The sequence below is a fragment of the Poecilia reticulata genome, linkage group LG15 (assembly GCF_000633615.1).
Source record: "Poecilia reticulata strain Guanapo linkage group LG15, Guppy_female_1.0+MT, whole genome shotgun sequence".
NCBI classification, from domain to species: Eukaryota; Metazoa; Chordata; class Actinopteri; order Cyprinodontiformes; family Poeciliidae; genus Poecilia; species Poecilia reticulata.
In genome coordinates, this window is record NC_024345.1 from 15,905,762 (window position 1) to 15,926,800 (window position 21,039).

Sequence of the window (21,039 nt, forward strand, 5' to 3'; positions counted from 1 at the left end):
TGTGTGTGTGTGTGTGTGTGTGTGTGTGTGTGTGTGTGTGTGTGTGTGTGTGTGTGTGTGTGTGTGTTTGGAGCATATCCAGTTTTTACAGCTGGGGAGGTCTTTGGGTTCCTCCTCAGAAGTCTGGAGAATTCAAATAGAGGCAGATTTAATAAAGATAGGAGCAGCTTCCTTTGTCAAAAAAGGTCTCCCAAAAACAATGGCAGAGTCATTTTAATTGGAATCATGTCAATATTTGGAGATAAAGATTTGAAGAAAGGTTTAATTTTGTTTTCTCTTTGTGTGATGATGTTTTCCTCAGCCTCTCCAAATAAGTACCTACATTTATCTCGCATATAAACGTGGTTTTCAGCCTCAAAGTGTGAAATGCGTTTGATTAATGCTGCATGTAACTTTATTAAAACCTTTTCATGAATCGTTTACCTGCAATTGATCACAGTCTATTCTCGAAAACAAGATTTCCATTTCAAACCAACACGGTATTCTTGTCACGTTGATTTCTGGCACAGCATTAAACACATCTCTGCAGATTAACATGTCTGGCTTCATAAAGGTCAGATTTCTTGCTCTAAATTCCCCAGAGTGGAGCAAGCCTCAGTTTTTAACATCCACATTTAAAGTAAGCTGTTAATCGCGCTTATATAGGTTTGGCTGCCCATAATCTTTGATCAGTAATGGACAGAAAACAATCTTTAACACGCTGGTGAGTCCTTTAGACAAATGTCTGCAGAAATCGGCATTGCTTATAAGACAAGAAAATAAGCCAGTAATGCAAAAAGAATGAGGACGGGTTTGTTGGGTCTGTACCCCAGGTGACGTGATCATTTGTGTGTAAGATGTTAAAGTAAATCCAAATTCTATTTACTCAATTAGTAATAATTGATTTAGGCGATTTAATGAGTTGTTATTGGTGCTTCAGCTTTAAACAGGGTTCCTAAGCAGAATGAACAACTCTGGAAACCTATAGAATTGAAATGTTCTCAATAGGAAGATTTGACGTTTAATCTTTCTAACATCCATCTGTCCGGCAGTCTGTCCAGTCGTTCCATCCATTCATCCAGTCGTTCCATTTGTCTGTTTATCTGTCCACACTTAAAGTCTGACCACTGTAAAATTATTTACCATTAATGCATTTTTTTTTTAAATTAATATTCAAACGTTACAAATGTTTTAAAAGGAAGGTGAACAGTGGGAGGTTTGGCTTGGAAAAAAAGTATAGAAGTCTAACCTGAAAATGTTTTTGAACCTTTCCTGTTCCAGACTATATAAAACATTTAAAGTCAAGTGAAGTTTCTTTTCATAACCGGATTGTTAAAAAAAAAAGTAAACATCACTTTGCCTACTTACTTCATTTCCATGTTGGTGCGTGTTGTGCAGCTCGGTGCTTTGAAAAACCCAACGTTGACACGAGGAGTAGGAGATCTGAGATTTCACAATTAAACTATGTATTACGTAATGGCTCATCTGCTGCACCTATTGCCACCGTACCAGGAATTACTGGTGTGCAGAATTTAAACAATAGCGCTCGTCTGCCGTCAAAGATCAAACGGGAAGATTAAGGTGCAGACCGAGCGTTTTGGAGGGGCAGAAACGGCGGCGGCAGATGCAGGGATGAGCAGATGAAATGAGGCCAGTGTCATCCTGTCTCATTAACCATGCAGGGTTGGGAGGGGATTAGCCTCACTTACATAACTCCAGCTCCCCCCTACTGACTCCCCCCTTTAACTAGCCTATCTCCCCCCCCTTTTTTTTTTCTAACCCCACACTCATAATCTTTAAAGAGAAGGAGGAAGATTGTTGCGGCCTATTTGTTATTCCCGCATTTTAGACTTTCATCTTTCTACAAAACAGAAATTGGAAGAAGCAGGAGACAGAAGCAGGCTGGCTGATTGTGGTGGGAATTGTTGAAGAGAGGAACAGACGTCAGGAACTGAGAGAATCAGTCAACAAATGCAGTACTTTATTCCCAGATGCGGTAATAAAGTGCAGATGAAGCTGATGGAAAAGACGGAACAAGAGGAAAAAGAAAGGCGGCGGATTGTTGGGGGGTGAGGTGGGAGGTGTGGGGTGGATCAGATGATCTATTTATAGTTTATCCCTGATGTTGGGTTAGACTGCTTGGCCCAGTGCAGCAGAGCTCAGCATCTATGTCAGTCTTCGTGTCAGTCTGCATTAGCTCTGCACACACTCACACACGCACGCACACACACACACACACACACACACACACACACACACACACACACACATATATATATTTATGAATGTGCCCCACGGATGTGAACGCAGGCTGTCACGTAAATGTGAGTGTGCTGACCTTTGCCACCGAGCAAAACAAGATCACACACCAGCACATCACCTGGCTGTGTGTGTAACAGAGATGGTGAGGTAAGGGAGCTGCCTCCGTTCTGCTTAGTTTATGCAAAAACAAACAGGAACTCGTCTTCTTGGGACTAAATTAGTCTCATTATCTTCCTTGTCCTTTCAACTCTTGTTTGTTTTGGGCTTACATTTGCATATTAATGGCCGTCCTCCTTTTGTTCTCTATCATGGTACAGTTAAAGATGACTGCCTCGCTTTCTTATTGTGGAGGAGGTTGTTGTCCTTGATTATTGTTCCCTCTGATGACAAATAAAGGCCTTATGAAAAGAGAATGCGTTGTAAAAATGAATATGTCCCAATTAACTATTAATTATGCGATCACAGTTTTTTTTATGTGTATATATATATATATATCTATATCTAAATATATGTATAGATATAGATATATATATCACACACAACCCTCTTATTTGTCCCAATCAGCAGAAATTAGATTATGAAATCTAAAATTATTTGTAAATGTTGAATCACACTGACTGATTTTATCTCTGATCTGATATCTTTACAGCAGGTTCTATCATACAGAGTGACATAATTTCTTAAAATCAAGCACACCCAGCCATTTGTGATGTTTATTTGGGCTTTAAAGGATGTGTCTTAACAAACCTTAATGTTAAAGATTCCCTAAAGTGGTACTATAAATCTAATTAGCAGTTTATTGGACCAACTTCCGGGTTCAATTCAGAATATTCAGTATCATGAGTAGAGATGCAGCAAATATCGACTGGCCAGACTATTTTCAGCCCTTTTTCATTTCTTACGCTTCTGTGTCACTACGTCAACTTACTCTAGAAACGTAATCTGCTCTGTAACAGATTACACAGGACACACAGACAACAGCTCTGAAGTGTTGCTGCTTTGGTCTCAAACAAGTGCATAAATGTTCTCTGAATATGTCAGGGTTGTTTCCCTTTTCCTCTGTGCAAGTTAACAAAATCCACAATTGGAAGTAATTCTGAATGGGAAGTTACCATGAAATTCCCTTCGACTTCCTCACTTCCTGAATGATTCCCGTCTGGGAGCGTCTCGGTGTCGACCAGAACCCCGTTTGTTTTAGCTGTTTTTGCCTCCGTTAACCTGCATTGTGCCGTGGCGAAGGCGAAGGATCGATTCATGAACACGCTGAAATGTGAGCATTCATATAATTGCACCTGTGTGGTAAAAAGACACCGTTGACTTCGCTTTTACAAAAACAGAATTTGGAAATAAACTATAGATTTGGGGGAATACTGTATGTTTTCCATATGGTTTCTTAAGAGGTTTAGATGTTTTCATCAGATAAAGTTGGATCCTTTCTGTTTTTGAGGCTGATGCTTGGCTCTACAGCAGCAGCCCTCTTCTAGTTTATCAAAGTTTGAATATATTTTTGGTGCAGCTGCCCCCATGCCTGCGCTGCGGCAGCATTACCATGCAGTTTTTTCTGCTAAGATATGCTCTCCGTGCAAAGAAATGTGTTGGAAATTATGACGAAAGGCTAAAAAGACAGGGAGGTTGAAGATAATGAGAGAGGAGACAAAGAGCGGGAAATGAATAGAGATGATCCGCGTCCTCCAGACAGACAAATTGTTACAACAGCAGAGGCAGTCTGAAAAAGACAAAAGACTAGACAAAACTTTTGGCTCAAGTGATTTAAGGGCTGGAAAGTAAAAATGAAAAATGCTTCTGCTGTCTTTGTTTGATTTCTTAATTATTCTCAACTCACTTCTTTTTCATCTGTTTGGTCAGCTGGCTCTCCTACTGTCATCAATACAGCAAAAGCTACAAAAAAAAAAAAAATTCACTTTTCGTGGGTTGTCAGTAAACATGCAAATACATAATTTAAGCGATTTCTGCTGGAGCTGCTTCTCTGGAGATCGGTTGCAGGAATAAGTTTGGCTCTTTGTTGCTGCTACTTCCAGATTTCATGTCAGCTAACTCGACCACTGGGAAAGACGACTCCGAGTCTGAGAGGAACGTCACATGATTGGATAGAAAGATGAAAGAGTGCTCAATAAAAGAAAGTGGAGAAGTTTGATTACAGATTTATTTTATTGTTGCGATTTATCAAACTAAGGATTTGAGATATAAGAACGGTTGTCAATGCATTTTCGTATTTTTACAATGTTACCAGGTACTGTTCAGATTTTGCTTCTCATCAGATAAAATAAAATCTGATGAGCATATTGTCACCTTCCTAAAAATAAAAATCATAGCATAGGTGACTTTTTTTCTTCTTTTTTTTTGCCCAAAGGGATTTTTGTGATTAAAAAAATTAAAAAATCACTGCCTCTTTTTGCCAAAAGTTAGCTGAGGTTTGACACTGATTTCAGGTTCTGTAAATCACAATTTTAGGCACACCAGAACGTAATAAGATGGAGATTTTTAATGTTGCTGCTCCTCAGAATACTTATTTAAATTGTGCAGCTCTATTAACGTTAATTTTAATATGTTAATATTTTTACAGTGTCTGTCCTTGATGTTTATAGGTATAAATCTTCATTAATTTGAAGTAAGTTTTGTGTGTTTGAGTGAAGTAAATTATCTGCATGTACGATTGTTCATGTATGAATTATGTCAGAAATTATGTTGATATCATAAATGTTCTTTTTGTTCCACATATATAATCCTGGATGGCTAGCTGGACAATGAATGCCAAGCCCTTGATATCTCAGACAGTAGTTTGCATCATCTGACCAGATATTTCTATAAGGTCAACGTATCAGATGAGTCAGAGGATGGTGAGCAGGTTTAGACATGCTGCCCTCTAGTGAAGAAATGTTAGATCTGCACTGACAGAACTTTCTACATCTACAGAGGTGAGGAGAAAGCTAACAGGACAGGAGTTTAAACATGCAGCAGGCAGATCCATCAGAGCAGCACAGGCAAACACAGTTCACATTGTTCTTTTCTTAACCTGTAAGATGAATGCTGCTCGTTAATCATGGCTATTTGTCTTCTGTTGTAAGTGTAGAGGTCAGTGATTAAACCTTGTTTTCTGTAGCTGAGCCAACTCTCTCTCTTTCTCTCTCTTTTTCTCTCTATTTTCTTTCCTCTCAGAGGATCAGAGGAAAGGCTGCAGTTTGTCACTGCTCCACTCGGCTTTTCGTGGCTCTGATGTTGTCTGTCGCCAAATCCCAGCTGAATAAAAGCCAGAAATTGAAGCGGCAAATTATGTTTTAAGTTTGTGTGCTTGCATACGGAAAGCAAGCAGGAAAGTGGGCCAGCCATCACGCAGGACACATTACTGCAACAAAACAGCTCTCTCCTTTTTTTATTATTATTATTACTATTATTTTTTGAAAAATGACAGCGGCAAACAAACATATCTGGCAAAGTCTTAACATGAGGTTTCAGTTAATGGGAAGGTAAAGGTGGGAAAGCTGCTATGTTTCCACTGATTGAATTCAACTGTAAAGATTTTTACTCAACTTTTCACGTGTTATTTAGTTATGAAAATGAGCAAAAACACCTTCATGCACCTGTTATTGTAGAAATATGTTTATTGTTCATCCAAAATTGGCAATTACATATTTAAAATATTGTCAGAGCTGATTTGTTTATGCTGACTTGTTTTGCATCGTGTGTCTTTAGTTTTACATCTATGTGGAAGATTGGGCTGTTAAATCCATCGATTGATCAATTTATCAAAATATCAAAAAATATAATGACCAATAATTGATCTCTATTATTACATTTGTTTTTGTAATTTTAACTGTGCTTTAATTAAATTAATACTAATGTTATCATGGATATAATAAAATATTATATATGTTCTTCCTATATCTACACAGAGTTTGTTTTAGATTGTTTCACTCTCCTAGTGTCTCGTTGGCGGAGATTAAACAACACTTTATTTGGGGTTGTTCCTCATCAGAGTTGTAGCTTTTCAGCACAGGAAAACACTTTGGAGCCATCCCCCCAAAAACTGTAAGCAAGAATCTGTCTGATTTACAAACTGAGTCCATTAAGCCAGAAATTCAGCCGAGTCTTTAATGACCTCCTTGGTTACATTATCCTGTGGGAGCAGCACTTCTGAATCATTGTCTCATCGCCTCGACATAAAGGGTCATCCCAGCCGTGAGGACATATGCTGCAGTTGGGGTGTGATCTATCCACAGGGAGGTATAATGGATTATAATCTCAATCTAATCTGCTCCCATAGGGTTGCATCCGTCCATCATGGAAAGTGAGATCCCATCTTCTGATTAGAAGATGAGAAATGAAGGGTGTGTGTGTGTGTGTGTGTGTGTGTGTGTGTGTGTGTGTGTGTGTGTGTGTGTGTGTGTGCGTGTCTGTATAACAGGAAAGACTGTAAATCCTCACATATTTTATGGCCTTACAGGGTTTTATCAATATTAAAAAGAATTGAAAGATAAACTTGAGTCAAAGCTGGGCACATATACCTCTCCATATTTGTTTCAAAGTATTAAAGACATTGTTATTGTGTGTTACTGTCCACATTCTTGATATTAGTGAAACTTAAAAAGGGTCACATATCTGTTATGTTACAGATTTGACCCACAATGAGACCCGAGTCCCTCTGGACAGACTTGGAAAGTCACTTTTTTTTTTTTTTTTTTTAATCGGTGATCGATGACTGGCTGGAAAACTGCAATTGTCAGTGCACGCCTAATGGTGTTATAAAAAGGCGGAAGTGATTGGGAACGACAGAATCTCTTGACGTGTAAAGTCACAGAGCAGGTTCAGCAGAAGTTGAGGCTCACAGTGTGCAGAGGTTGCCAGCCTTTTTCAGTCTTTGGCCTCACACATCCTCATCTCATGCATTCTTCAGATTAGCTCAAGAGCAATCCGTCGAGAGCTTCATGCTAAGTGTTTTTTTTGGGGGAGGGGTTCGGGGGGGTTGTAATTAAGCAGCTGCATCCAAGCCATACAGTACACAAGCAGCTGTGAAAAGTACAGCTTGGCAGTGAGGCAATGTGGCACAAATGACCCCTGCAACAGCAACTAGAGAGCAAGAATCAATATTGTATCAATTATCAGGGAGTAACAAGCTGCCCAATTACCTCATTGGCCAACTGAAAGGAGAGTTAGTTGGGGGAAGGAAAGACACTCAAGATTTACATTTACAGTAGGAAAAAGTTGAGCTCTGACAGCACATCGAGTCTTGGTGCCTCGTAGCTCTTCTTGTCCAACGTCTACACACCATAGAGATGTTTACTGCAAGTGTTACAGATTGTGATGTGTTGTTTTAATTGTTCAGTTCAGCCAGCTCATAAAACCATAGAAACACTTCTGTAATTAATTAAAAATATTTGACTCAGTGGCTTTTTTTTATGTGTTTTTGACTGCTTCTTGTTTTTGGAACGTTATTTTACTTTGATGCTAAAAAAGAAAAAGAAATATAAGAGACAACAAATATGACAACATTTGTAATTAATGCCACATCAATTGGAGGGGGAAATGATTTAGAATTGCTGAATGTGGATTAAAAAAAATCCTTAGAAATTAGTAAAATGGCAACTACCTTTGTGTTTTGCCATGTTTACCATTCACTTGCATTATTAAGGAGGTTTTCGGTTGTTTCCATTGTTTCTCCTCTTGCTGGAACCATGTTTCCTGCCAATGATTCAGGTACAACAGCTTCTTACGTGACACTGACACAGATATTTGTTTAAAAATGCAAATTACTGCATGAGTCCATAATTTTTTCTACACTTTATCTGAAGAAAGGTTATCAATTAATGATGTTAGCATTTAAATTTCTTTAGGAATGCTTGACAAAGTTGGTTAAAAACACTTGTGTGTTAGCTCTGTGCTATGACTTGTAGCCTGTGTTGGTTTATTTTCCCTGTTTCTGAATGAAAATCGGCTTAATGTACTTCCAAAACCTTTCAGTTGCTTTCACTTCCTTCTCGGTCAGTGCCAAACGCCCGACTCGTTTTCACCCAACAAAGAGCCTCTTGTGTTCAATCTGGATGATAATGGAAATGTTGCAGAATTGGTGTTATTTGGAAGCAGCTCTCCAACAATGATGCTTTGTGTGTTTTTAATTTAGGCCAAATTGAAAGAGTTGCAGAGCTGAGTGAGGCCCTGGAATGAGAGCTCCCTGCCATCCTGTCTCCCCCAGACCTCCAGAAGGAGCACGCTGGGCGACACACTGAGGTAAATAACCACACTGAAGAAATAAATACCCTTCTGCAGACAAAGCCCTTCTCTGATGACGTTGACCTTCAGTATTTGCTGAGTCAAACACCCCCCCACCCTCCTCCTACCACTCTCGTTTCTTCTCTGAGTTTCTCCCTCCCCTTTTAGTTTTTGTTCTTTTCCTCTTGTCTTTTTAGAGAGGCCATGGCTGTGATCGATGGTCTGACTTGATGCTGACCAACTTTAAAGCGGCATAACTTTACAGTGACTTGTTGTATTAATGTTCCCACACAGATGCAGACACATTTCAGGAATTGGGGGGTCCGGCCCTCTGGGAAGAGTCTGGTTTAGGATGAGATTTGGGAATGGAAAGCAGTTGGTGTGAATGACACAGAGGTAAAGGGAGGAAAGGGAGGATGAGGAGTTTAAGAGGTCAGAAGTTTGGAGCAGAGTCCACGTTGCCTCATGTGGCAATCGGGTGTTTCACAGATAGGTATGTTACTGAATGTCTGTTTTGAATGACTTATTCAATTTTTGTGCTTATTTACAAACTTTGGTGGTTAGTAAAGTGTACTCTTGTAGAGATCACTGCACTGAGCTTCTTATTGTGGGCAGTGCTTGGAAGATTTGCTAGGTGATAACACTGTATGGTCATTTCAGCTGCACCAGCTGTCTGACTCTCTCTCCGTTTCAGACTATCCATTACAGATCTTCTGTGTCCTCTGCCCTTCTGCTTTCCTTCTGTCCAGCTCAGTCCCGGTCCAGCTGTCCCCTTCCTTCATTAAATTGTTCTCCATATTTTGCACTGCTCTGTTGGAAGGGAAGGTCTTCTGGAAAGTCACTTTTTAAACTCGAAAGTGTTTTTTTGTAGGGGCCAGTCAGTGCTTCATGATTTGATTTAAACTAATTTTTCAGGGTGTTCCTTAGAGCTGCACATTATAGTCAATTGCAGAAGTGTGTGCAGTTCTGTAATCACAAAGGGCTGCCCAGATGCAATATTTGATAATATGTGTCCAGAGTCCTGCTTTGACATTTTTACTTATCACCATATTATTTGTCTATTTGGATGGACTCTGCATTTTTCAATATTCTTGATGCTGAAGCCAATGTTGCTGTGCACTCTGAAAAGAATTGGAATTTAATTATATAAATAAAATTAATAAAATTAAATAAAATCTAAATTTCCAAAAAAAAAAATATACAGATTTTTGGAAATTCTGATTTTTAAGTTGATTTTTATTGACTGATGACTAAACCAAAGATTTATTGGTTTTTGCAAATACTTTTCTGGGCAAACATCTTTTCACAGAATCCAAAGTGAATTTTGTTTAATTCTAGACTTTTTGCTTAGGAAATGGATCTCAGACAAATGACATATTTTTAACAGCACTAGCCTGTTATGCATTAGCCAGAATATTATTATGAAAGCTGAAGGTCTGCACTTATGAACGCAGTGGCTGAAACAAGTCATGATGAGGATAATCAAAACTTTAACTGCTATGAATCTATTTGTACTCCAGTTTGAAGTTTTAATTTACTTGATTTCTCTGCATGTTTATCACTCATAAACACATTTTTCTGCTGTTGTAGCCTCAATTGTGTTATGTGACATGACAAACTGACAGAACTGCATTGTTGCTTGTTAGTATAATATATCAGTCTTCTTCCTGTCCCACTTCCCTCTGAATTTTGTTGCGGAATTGTCTGGACACACAGTGATGTTATTATAAGGCTTATTTTTCTGCAGCCCTGTAAAATGCACATTAACCCCCGAAAAACAAATGTAACACAAAACAAAACAATAAAAAAACCAAAGAGTAGAACTTAGCAATACGCTGCTACTATGAAATCTTCAGGTCGTGTTCACAAAAGTGAAAGATTGCAAGGGGAAATGAACCTGGTAAATCACAATGTTGAAAGCAGTCCAGTTTATTTCTGACTCTTGAGGGTTTAATGTGTTGTTCTGCACTGGTGCACTCAGCTTGTGGGTTATTATTACCTGTTCAGAGGCTGAAATGGAAGCTTGTGCTGACTCACATAGCGTCACACACGTATATAAAAGACTCGAAAAGCTTTCTGGTGTTGTATTTTCAGCCTGGACAAGAGCTGGCCTGTGTTAATGGCAGTAAAGTGCCAAGTCAGAATGCAAAAGTGGACTTTCTTTTCTCTTGCTATAGCAGCATGGGACTCAAGAGGGAAGTTCCAGGAAAAGAGAATAAAAAAGGATTTCTCACTCTTTCTACTGGTTCTCCATGGCAGCGTAAAGCAGTATACCAAGAACTGGTGATATTGTGTGGCTCACAAACCAGTGAGGTAGGTAAATGTGTTTTTAGTCAGTTAATTTTGAAAAGTAATTACTTTTAATTAGAGAAGGGTTTCCTTAAACCCCCAAAAGTATGTCTTTATATTATTTAAGTTTTAGGGAAGTCTTATCTCATTTCTCTTATCACTGCCTCTTCATCTCATCTCTCCTCTGACATCCTTTGTACTCTGGACAATAACTTTTCATTTCATTTATTTAGCTCAGATCAGATGTGGGAACAAAGATTGAAATCACACCCTAGCTGTCAGTGTTCAAGCAAAGAGATTAGATTATGAGTGCGTTTTGCTTCCCGATCAGTAGACAGTAAAAGCTCAGTTACCTGTATGCCATTCTTTTTTTATGTTTACATTCACTATTCCAGAAAATGTATAAGTGCAAGATAAGCAGTAAGTATTGGATATCTCATTGAGAACTCTTCAGCCCATTATTTGAAAGTGGATGGCACAATTACAAAACTCCCAAGACCAACACTAACGGGCCGTCAGAGAAACGGCAATGATTACCATGGAGAGCTGTGGAGACTCACAACTTTGGTGTAAAAATATATTAATGGCATAAAAAGAACAAAAATCTGGCCTTTATAGAACAGTGATAAGAAAGCAAAAGTTTCAAGAAGATTGTGTTTGCAGATTGTCTCAATCCTGTAAGATATACTCTGTTGTTTTTTTTAGACTATGTGCCGAACATTGTGTGGTGGAATCATAAATCTGGATCTCAAGCTGAATAGACCATCTCTCCAATAACATGTGGAGGTGGCAGTATAATGTGAGGATGCTTTTAGAGACGTTGGAAGATGAATGTAACTAAATACTGAAATATGGAAGAAAACCTACTAGAAACAGTCAAAGACTTGAGACAGGAATGGAGATTCTCCTTCTCGCAACCCCAAACATGCAGCCAGTGATACAGTAGAATCATTGAGATCCAAGCACATTTTAGGATGGCATAGTCAAAGTCTAGACGTAACTTGTTCCCTGATTATTTTTTTCTTTCTCTCATCCAAACTAACCATACTTGAACAATTTGCAAAAATGAAAATGGTACAATTTCAGTCTCTGCATGAGCTAAGCTCCTGGAGACATACCGCAAACTCCTTGCAGCAAGACGCTTCCATTTTGTACAGTATCAGCTCAGGGGGCTGAATACAAACGAACACCGGGCTTTTTGTGAACCTCATCTTCACCTTTTTTATGTAACCGGTTAAAACTGTGATGCTGAGGCTGTAGGGTGTGCTTTGACTTTCAGCTGCAAAAATCTGAACTGGAGAGCCATTTCTTTTGTTACCTTGACGCACCAACTCTGGTACCTCTGTTTTAATCTCTCCTTCATCACCTGACACTGCCATCACCGTGAAAAATACATGCTGCAGCGCATGCTGGTTTGACTTTCCACTTCTCTCCTAGTACCTGCTGAACAACGTGCCGTTTTCTCCTCCATGAGCTCGAGAGACCGTGACGAGAGTGCAACTACTAAGACGTGCAGGAAAGTGTTATGCAATTTACCCCCATCTGAGTCAACCGACCCGCCCCCCTGCTCCGTATGCAGAGGCTGCAGCTCTTGATCTAGTCCGTGTTGTTTGGTAATTACACAGCTGGGTATTACTGCACTGTTATAGAGCCAAAGGGGAGATGATGCTGAAACGCCACAGTTGTGGGGTTGGGTAAGGTGTTCCCCTGATGCCTTCGGGCTGCCGTGCGTTTTTGGTGATGAAGAAAAATGGGAGAATGCTCTCAAAATTGTTAAATCTAATGAAGAATTGTGTTGATGTGGAGATTATGTGTGAAGGAGAAGGGGTGGATGAGTCTCAGGCTGTGAACAGAAGGGGGAGGAGAGTAACTTGTGTGTGTGTGTGTGTGTGTATGTGTGTGTGCTACGAGTCAAACTAGAGGCTCAGGGGCTGGCAGACAAAAGTGGGAGAGGGGAGGGAAAAAGGAGGAGGAGGAGCAGGAGGAGGAGGAGGCAGAGGCGGTGCTATGGCAGACAGCAGGGAAGGAAAGCTGAGAAGAGGAACACTGGAGTGGAGTGAGACGAGAGAGTCCTGGAGGATAAGGAGGCTTTGAAAGTCCTCGTGTCAGGATATGAGGTTCTGGATCGGTGCATCAGAAGAAAAGTGGAATGTTGTGGTGACAAGGCAGGATACAGGACAACGAGAAGAAAAGGACGTTGAGGAGAGGAATCTCAGCTGGCATAAATATTTTTACTTTTCCTTTATTGCAAGGACAGAAAAGAAAAACAAAGATCAGCAGCAGCAATGCAGGACTCTCACTGGGGTGTGTATTGCTGCGTTTATCTGCATATGGGTACATGAGTTTTGTTTTTTTGTTGTTTTTTTTTTTCTCCAAACCTTTAGTCCCCTGTGTTCCTGTTTAGCTTGGCTTGCAGAGTTGCTTGAGGGAAAACTTTGCATTCAGGGAAGGTGATGTGGAAACTACATTAATGGGATGAGTAACGGAAAGAAACGCTGCTCAGCACTTCTAGTTGCACAGATTGGACTAGATTTTTAAATTTTTTTTTTTGTGATGACTCCTGAAATAATTGAAGTTAAAGTTTTAAAGTAGCGGGGATGCTTCATATTCAGCTTTTCTTTTGAAGTTAGCTGCTCTGTGTAATCTAAAAATAGAAAGATGGAGCAGAGAACTCAGTCTGGATTTGTCCAGGTGGATCATGAATTTTTGGTGTGTTGGCCCAGATGCTGTTACCCACGATCCTCTGTAAGTTGTGTTTTTCGAAGAAGTTGGGGTGCTGATTTGAAGTTTCAGCCTTTAGAAAAAGCTGTTCTTCTCATGGGACAGTTGGCCTGGAGGAGGGGGAAACCACTCTGGACTCACTCTGGAGATAAAGGAGAGAGAAATGCTATACACCGGGGATCAAACACACAGCTAAGCTTTACCTCTTAAGTTGTGACCCGTAAAAATTTACGTTTAAAAGCCAACTTTTATCTTTCTGATGTTGACAAAGCATCGGAAAACAGTGGCTGCTGCTGTTTCTCATGTTTTCCCTCCATTCTTAATTACAAGTCTCGGTATAAGCTTGGTGGCTACACGCTCTGGTTTCTCGTCAGGTTTGCTTTGACCTGAAAGTGATGCGTCAGCAGATGTTTATAGACGGGAGCTTTTTTTGGTGTCTATCTCTGTAGTGACTGCTGAAAGTTTCATTTAAGACAAAGCAAGGGAGGGGTTTAATTACCCAGACTGGGTTTTGGCACGGATTGCAGCAGTGGTGTTTCACTCTATAAATGTTCGAATGTTGACATGAAGATCAAGTATGAGGCGTGAAGTGAAGGGGAGTGAGAGTGAGAGTGGGGACGTGGATCACGGCTTACCTCATCTCCTCTTAACAGGAGAAATGAGGTAAATGTGTGTCACATGTTGCAGGTTACAGCCTTTTCCAGACGTGTTGACTCATGTTCGCCGTGTTTGCATCCCGTGTGCACATGCTCACTTTGCTAAGCATGTAGCTTAAAATGAGAAATGACATCAAATTGTTTGGCTTTCTCGCTCCTTTTGGTTAATACTCCTTAATCTGCACTGTGGTCAGGATGAGGTTTACATTGCTCACTCCATTTTGCATCCAGTGTTTTGTTAACAGTTTATTGTGGAAAAATGTGACCCACTTTTTGGCTATTTTAACATTTATTTAAGAGTTGTGATGTAAGAAGCTAAAGGAACAGCATCTGAAATATTTCTGTCCAGACTTTATGCTGTGAGCAATCAATAATTATTCAGGTTGGTATCAGAGGCAATGTCTGAATGAGAAATATAATTTTAGAACTAAATCAAAAAAAAGTAATATGGAGTAGACATTCCATAATGTCTATTCCATTATGGAGTTACTAACTTAGTAACTTAGCGACTTTACTAACTTAGTAACTTAGTAAAAGTTACTAAGACATAAAGTCTTTAATAACTTTTATTAGGAATTAACAGGGTTAGACTGGCTACCATTGCTAAAACAGACCATAATCCCTGGAGAATAACCTAACATACTGAGGTTGAAAGGTTCAGTAAGATAACAACTTTTGCTATAGTCTTTTCAGCCTTCCCGTTAGTTGCTGAAAGTTTTGCTTTCTCTCGCTCTCATGCAGCCTAAATAAATTGCAGATTTGCTTTGACATGTTGTACATTATAAAGCTTGTAATATGATAGCTGCTTATATATGTAATATTGAGTTCTCTCCCCACATGAACAAGTTTCACTTTTAGATGTTTTTTTTGGATCTGGAACCGGATCTGGTAGTCTTGCTCTCTCGCTGTCTTGCAGCCGAAACGATGTCTCAACATGTCATAAAAACTGTTTCCTTTTTAAGCACCTTTGTACAGATTTTGTGCTTCCTCTGACTTCAGTTTTAAAAACTTCACTGATACTGAAAATAGCTGACAGTGTAGACAGTTACTGAATGAGGAATACTCCATCTTCTTTGTTTAGTACCTAAGCCTATTAGGGCGTAGGTATGGTGCTTTCACTGATGAGGAAAAAGACAAAAAATAATTGACTTTCTTATCAGGAAAGACTTTTCAATCTGATGCCCCATTTACACAGAACATATTTTCAGTGACACTGTAATAGTTTAAGTGTCTCCAGGGACGTTACAAGCAATGCGTCTTCACACTAATTATAAAGAATCAAATAAAATGAACCTGCTTTCAGGCTCCGTCCTTTGTTTTCCAGTAAGTCCCCTAAACTCGGCTCAGTTCATGCAAAACGTTTATTTGAGGCGCATAAGAAGCGCTGATCGTGTGCGACAGAAACTCTGGAAGATTGAGTCGTCAGAGGATTAGAAGTTGGTCTGGTTCAGTTTGCTGAACGGGTATTTTCCGTGCCAATGTGCCTTCACGCCATCTTTCCCAAGCTTACGGCGCGTGGACAGTGTGTCTGAATACATCTGCACATGTGCAACTTTGCAATGTCAGTTATTTTCTCTGAGGAGTGGATGTGAATTATACATCCAGGCTGGCACAGTTATGGTGTGGTTTTGCTGCTTATGTAATAGCTGCTGTGGAAGTCATTTGCCTTTCTGTACTAAGCAGCACTTTGGTGTGCGTCTGCAGCATTGTGTGCATTCTGATTCAACTCCGATAAGTGACTTCAAGTCAGACCTGCGGTGGCTTTTGTTAAATGTCGTCCCAACTTTATTTCAAATCTTGTAGCCGTTCTCCTTCTCACTTTCAAAAATCAGTGCTACATCTTCATTCTGCCTGATTATGTTAATCAAAAGGGTGGTTGCTTTCAGTTTCAGGAAAGCAGATCCTTTCTCTCTGCTCTGGCCTCTGCTAATGTGAAACAATAGCCTTCCTTTATTTGCTGAGCCTTTTGGGGGGAGGAAGGAAAGCTTAAGAGGGAAAACTGTATTCCTCTCTCCTTTTTTAGGACAATGAGGAGTTAGAATTGCTTTAGTGCTTGGATTTATTCCAACAAACCCCATGTTGGGACCACATTTACTCTGATAAGTAATCATAACTTTGTCCCTAGTTGTGTGCTAAATCAAAGTGATCCTTGCAAACAGTAGCACATTGACCACACTGATCTCTGTTTCTATGCCACTGGCATTCTTGGTATTTCCACTGTCCGTGGTTTCGACCACTGACCACTGCTGGATAATTTGGCTGGAAAGCCTCCTGGAAAATTCAGCAATTGGAGCAGAACAGGAATGTCAGCCATGGTTCTCTTTTTTCCCATAGCTGCATCATCAGTTCCGTCCAGTGCCAGCTGATATTTGAACCACAGAAAGCAGACTAATATATTTTCACGCATATTTTTGGTACCAATTGAAATATGCTCATAAATTACTGTGCATGACAAAATGCTGATTAGCAACAAGTCTTTTTGATCAAAAATGTCCAAGGTGAACCGAATATCTTTTAAAAAATGTTGATAATATATTAATTATAAAAACAATTTCATTTACTTACATCACAAATCACATTGCATCTTCTGATCAAGATGTGATGTGATTTGTAATAGTTGTAAGATGAGTTGGAACATTATTCAAGGTAGCTTCTGGAACAATAAATTGTATTTTGCACTTTAGGCTGTTTGTACCAGTGCCGCACAAACAGCTTTAGTCAATAGTATTTCTCACCCATTCAAATAATATGTATTTTTTGTATTCTAATAATTTCAAAGCCCACAGGTGGATAAATTTCACCACCCAGGCATGTGGGGTCCTTGAACAGACATTTGTGAGCGAATGGGTCGCTCTCTGGGGTCCAGTAAATTTCAGCATGGTACATTGATAGGATGCCACTTGCACAATAATTCAAATCATTGGTAGAATTTCCTTCCTACCAAATATTCCTCAGTGATCTGTCAGTGGTTTCATAAGAAAGTGCAAGCATTTAGAAATGACAGTGGCTCAGCCAAAAGGTGATAAGCCACTTAAAATCACAGAGCTGGATCAATGGATGTTGATGCGCATTGTGCGCTGAAGTCAGCAATATTTTGCAGTCAATAAGACCTTCAAGCTCCATGAGGCCGACAGATTATCTCTAGAACAAGGTGTAGAGAGCTTCAAGAGATGGGTGTCTGTGACCTAGCAGCTTTATCCAAGCCTTATATCATCAAGTTTAAGTGGATGTAGTGGTGGAAAGCACACCATCATTGAACTCTTTAGCAATGGAGTCATGTTTTCTGGAGTGATGAACTATATGTCTGTGACTGGCAATCCAATATTCAAGTCTTGGTAGATGTAAAGTTTGGTGCAAAGGGGATGGAATTGTGCTGTTTCTCAGGCGTTGAGCTTATTTCCAGAGATAGTCACCCTTAATGGCTTAGCGTACCAAGACATTTTGGACAAATTCATGATCCCGACTTTGTGGGAATAATTTAGGAATGATCCTTTCCTGTTTCTGTATGACCGCTTGGCACTGCAAAATGTTTGTTTGAATGAATGAGTTTGGAGGGAAAGAAATGAACTGGTCTGCGAACTCAAGACCTTGTTTGGTTTGAGTGGGGGGAAGTGGGTTGTAAATGTTGCTTGATGCTGATTTCTGCCCTCACTGCGAAGTCACAGACAACAGAAACTGCAGAAAGTTTAGATAAAAGAACCAAAGGTGTTTGACCCAATAGATCGCCTTTGTGTTTAATTAAAGTGGACACCATAAACCAGGTATTTTCATCCAGTATCGGCGCCTGACCATTGCACTTCAGAAAAAATGGTCAAAAATAAAAAAAAGTATACATTGTGGAAAGCATCATCATGGTTTTGCATGCTTCTATGTTTGATTAACCATTGGGATCAGAATTCAAAGCTCACGCAGATCATAACTTGACTCAAACTTGACTTTATTTAATGAAATTTTAATTCGTCTGTATGATTGGATTGATTTGATTAGACTTTTCTCTACATAAATGACATCAGCTTCTCTTATGAATGCCATGACACAATTGTTGTGAACTAGATGTTTATAAATATACAGAATTAAATTAGTAAATTTTAAGCATAATGTGATTGGTTAATGTAGCCATCTGAACTTATGAAAATGCCAGTATCATCAGAAAGGCTGATGATAGTACTTCAGCTCAAAAAACAATGGTTTCCCAGGAGCTGTGCGAAAAATGTAGATGATCAACTGAAGACTGATGCATCTCTCTGGTCATATTCCAGATATTTACTGTATATTTTCCTTTTTATTCAGGAGTTTACTTTTAGTTCCTTTTCATCTGCTGAAGATGTGTGTAAAGGAGAAACAGATTCGGGCCGATCCATTCTCACTTTCAGATTGAAGCCAGATGTTTTGAGATGTTAGGGAACCAACCTGTCTGCTGTTACACAAAACACATTCATTCACCTATTCACTCCCACTTTTCCTTCCTTCCTTTTTCCATTCTTCATGTCTCGCTATCTCATTTCACCCTGTACATAAAAATTGTGGGCCTCCAATACCATGGCAACGCTTCCAAACACAGGGAAAGGCTCAGCAACAGCAAGTTGGTTGTAAAAGAAGAGATGCAAGGGAAAAAAAAAAAACTAAAAAAAGAGGACCTGCTGCCAAATACCTCTGTATAAACTTCTTTGTAGAAAGCTAATTTGTTTCACAACAGCAACAAAAAAAGCTGCTTTTTTAAAATCATAGTTCTGTAGTAGTCAGGGCACAAACACATTTTGGTTCAAAGTTACAATGTCAACAATGCTATCCATCACAGTATGTGCCTGGTTTAGGTGAAGAGTGCTCTGATGAGATTGGTTACACAAACGTAGTGCGACCTTAAAGCTGTCCCGTGTGGGGGTAGGTGAGAATGAGCGACCAAAGACAGTCATTGTGTTGGAATGGAGGCACAATATAACCTCAGGCCCTTTGGCAAAACTTTAAAAGAGCTCAGCTTTTTCAGCGGAGCTGGTTGTCTCAATGCGGTGTGGCTCTCCTGTGTCTGAAATCTGATGTTAAGAGATTTTGTGAGTAGATGTGTCACAATTAAATGGGAGAATAAACAGGGTGTGGACACATCACCATTCTGAACTAATGTGTGTCTTGCTGCCAAGCTTCTATTGTGGATTCTTCTTTGTTTGCAGATGCCAACCATTATTCCAGCTTCCCTTTACTGCTTAGGCTTTGCTGGGCTCAACTCTCACAATTAAACCTTTTTTTTTTTTTTTGCGTTGATCTAGTAAAAGTCAATCAGAAATTCTGCTGATAAAAAACAACCTCTTCACTAAACATAAATGACTTTGTAGACTTTTAATTTTACTTTTAAGGGACTGTTCCTCCTCCAAAAAAACTGTGTAATAGCCATGTATTTTAGCCAAATAGCTGTGAACTGACCGATTACATCCTTTTTCATGGTTCAAGGATTTCTGATACTGTATTAACACGTTAATTTTTTCCTCACTTCATAGTTACTTCAGTGGCAGTGTGTCACAGTTCAGGTATAAGCAGATGGAAATCTAGTCACATAGGGCTAAGAAGACAGGATGCTGAATGAATAAGGGGGTGAAAACTAAAGGCGAGTGGCAGGAGAGGAGAAGGGCAGTAATCCATCTCAGGAAATGTGGAAGAGAGGATACATGACAAGTAAACAGGAAAGTAGGAAGGAAGTGGGAAACTCCTAAAACACGACTTAAGAAAAACATCACCTTTACCACTGATTGAACTTCTGTGAAGATGACCTTCACATGTATCTAGGCATTTGTTTTCATTGGAAAGCGACCTAAAGCATCACTGCACCAGATGTAGATTAAGCAATAAAAAAATGTAATAAGCAGAAAACATCGCAGATTTTTACCCGATTAAATGTCATTTACAACCACCAGATTTTTTTTTTCTCTAAACAATGAGATGATTTCCTGCCGTTTCTTAATTCACGATTCAAATCTTGGCACGTTCAAAAACCTGTAAAATTAATTGTAGTTAGTGAACCATTGAATCGTTTCAGATAGTTTAAGTAATATGATGCACCCACCTTTGTATGCTGGATTTGCCAAAACAGAATTTACTAATAAAGGCAGCCGAGACTGACAAATTAAACTAAAGATGTCAGAGAAATGTTACGACCCTTTGAGAACCTGAACAGTTAGTTCAGGCAGGCTGTGGGTCTCTGCCAGGTTTTTCTCATCAATCAAACACGTTCTCTCTGCTCTGAGCAAATACTTTCCAGTACTTATTAACTTGCACAGGTTAATTGTTCACTTGTATGTGAACAAATTTCAGTGTTTTCCAGCTCTGGATGAAAATGGATAAAGAAGAGAAATGTAGATTTCCAAGCTTTTTTCCATATTTTTTTGTTTAACCACAAACTGTGGTTTTTGCGTTTTCCATCTTTTAAAGCCTCTGCAACGACATTGACAGTAAATTTGTTATGAACCCTTTTTGTTTTAAAAACGTAATTTGGAAAAGCATCAAACTTTGAAATCAGTATTATGTGTGATCCCTGCCTGCTTGCTGGTTCATTATTGAATAAGACCCGTTCACATGAAGGGCCTCTGCCTTTATTATATAACCCTTAAAACCACAATTAATTTTTTTTCCTTCTGGTTAAAGGATCTAGAAGGGGAATAAATGAGGAAAAAAGACTTAAATAGCAAAATTACTCCTGAAACTGACGTAACATTTTCTCATATTGAGGAATTAGAACAACAGATGGTGTTTCTGTCCACATTTATTGTCTTAAGGTTCTCAAACTGGATTACAAATGCCTGATTTCTCCAAGCACTTGTGGCCTCTCTCCGGATTACGTGTTCTTGTGAAATCCCCTCAACCTCTCCATCAGTCACCCCCTTTCCACCTGCCTTTGTTTCATCACCTCTAAAATGCCCCC

At 39.4% G+C, this 21,039-nt stretch overlaps 1 protein-coding gene across 2 annotated transcripts in view; it reads left to right on the forward strand.

The window, feature by feature from the left end:
* The window catches only part of LOC103476867 (leucine zipper putative tumor suppressor 2 homolog), a 41,947-nt gene that overhangs the window by 11,885 nt on the left and 9,023 nt on the right, over positions 1 to 21,039 (forward strand). The window contains exon 2 of one of the 2 annotated variants that reach the window (XM_017309088.1): positions 8,378 to 8,484. The gene's annotated coding sequence lies outside the window, so the exon portion shown is untranslated. Of the gene's footprint in view, positions 1 to 8,377; positions 8,485 to 12,776; positions 13,060 to 21,039 lie in introns of those variants that run through there. The other variant, XM_017309089.1, reaches the window with a different exon arrangement.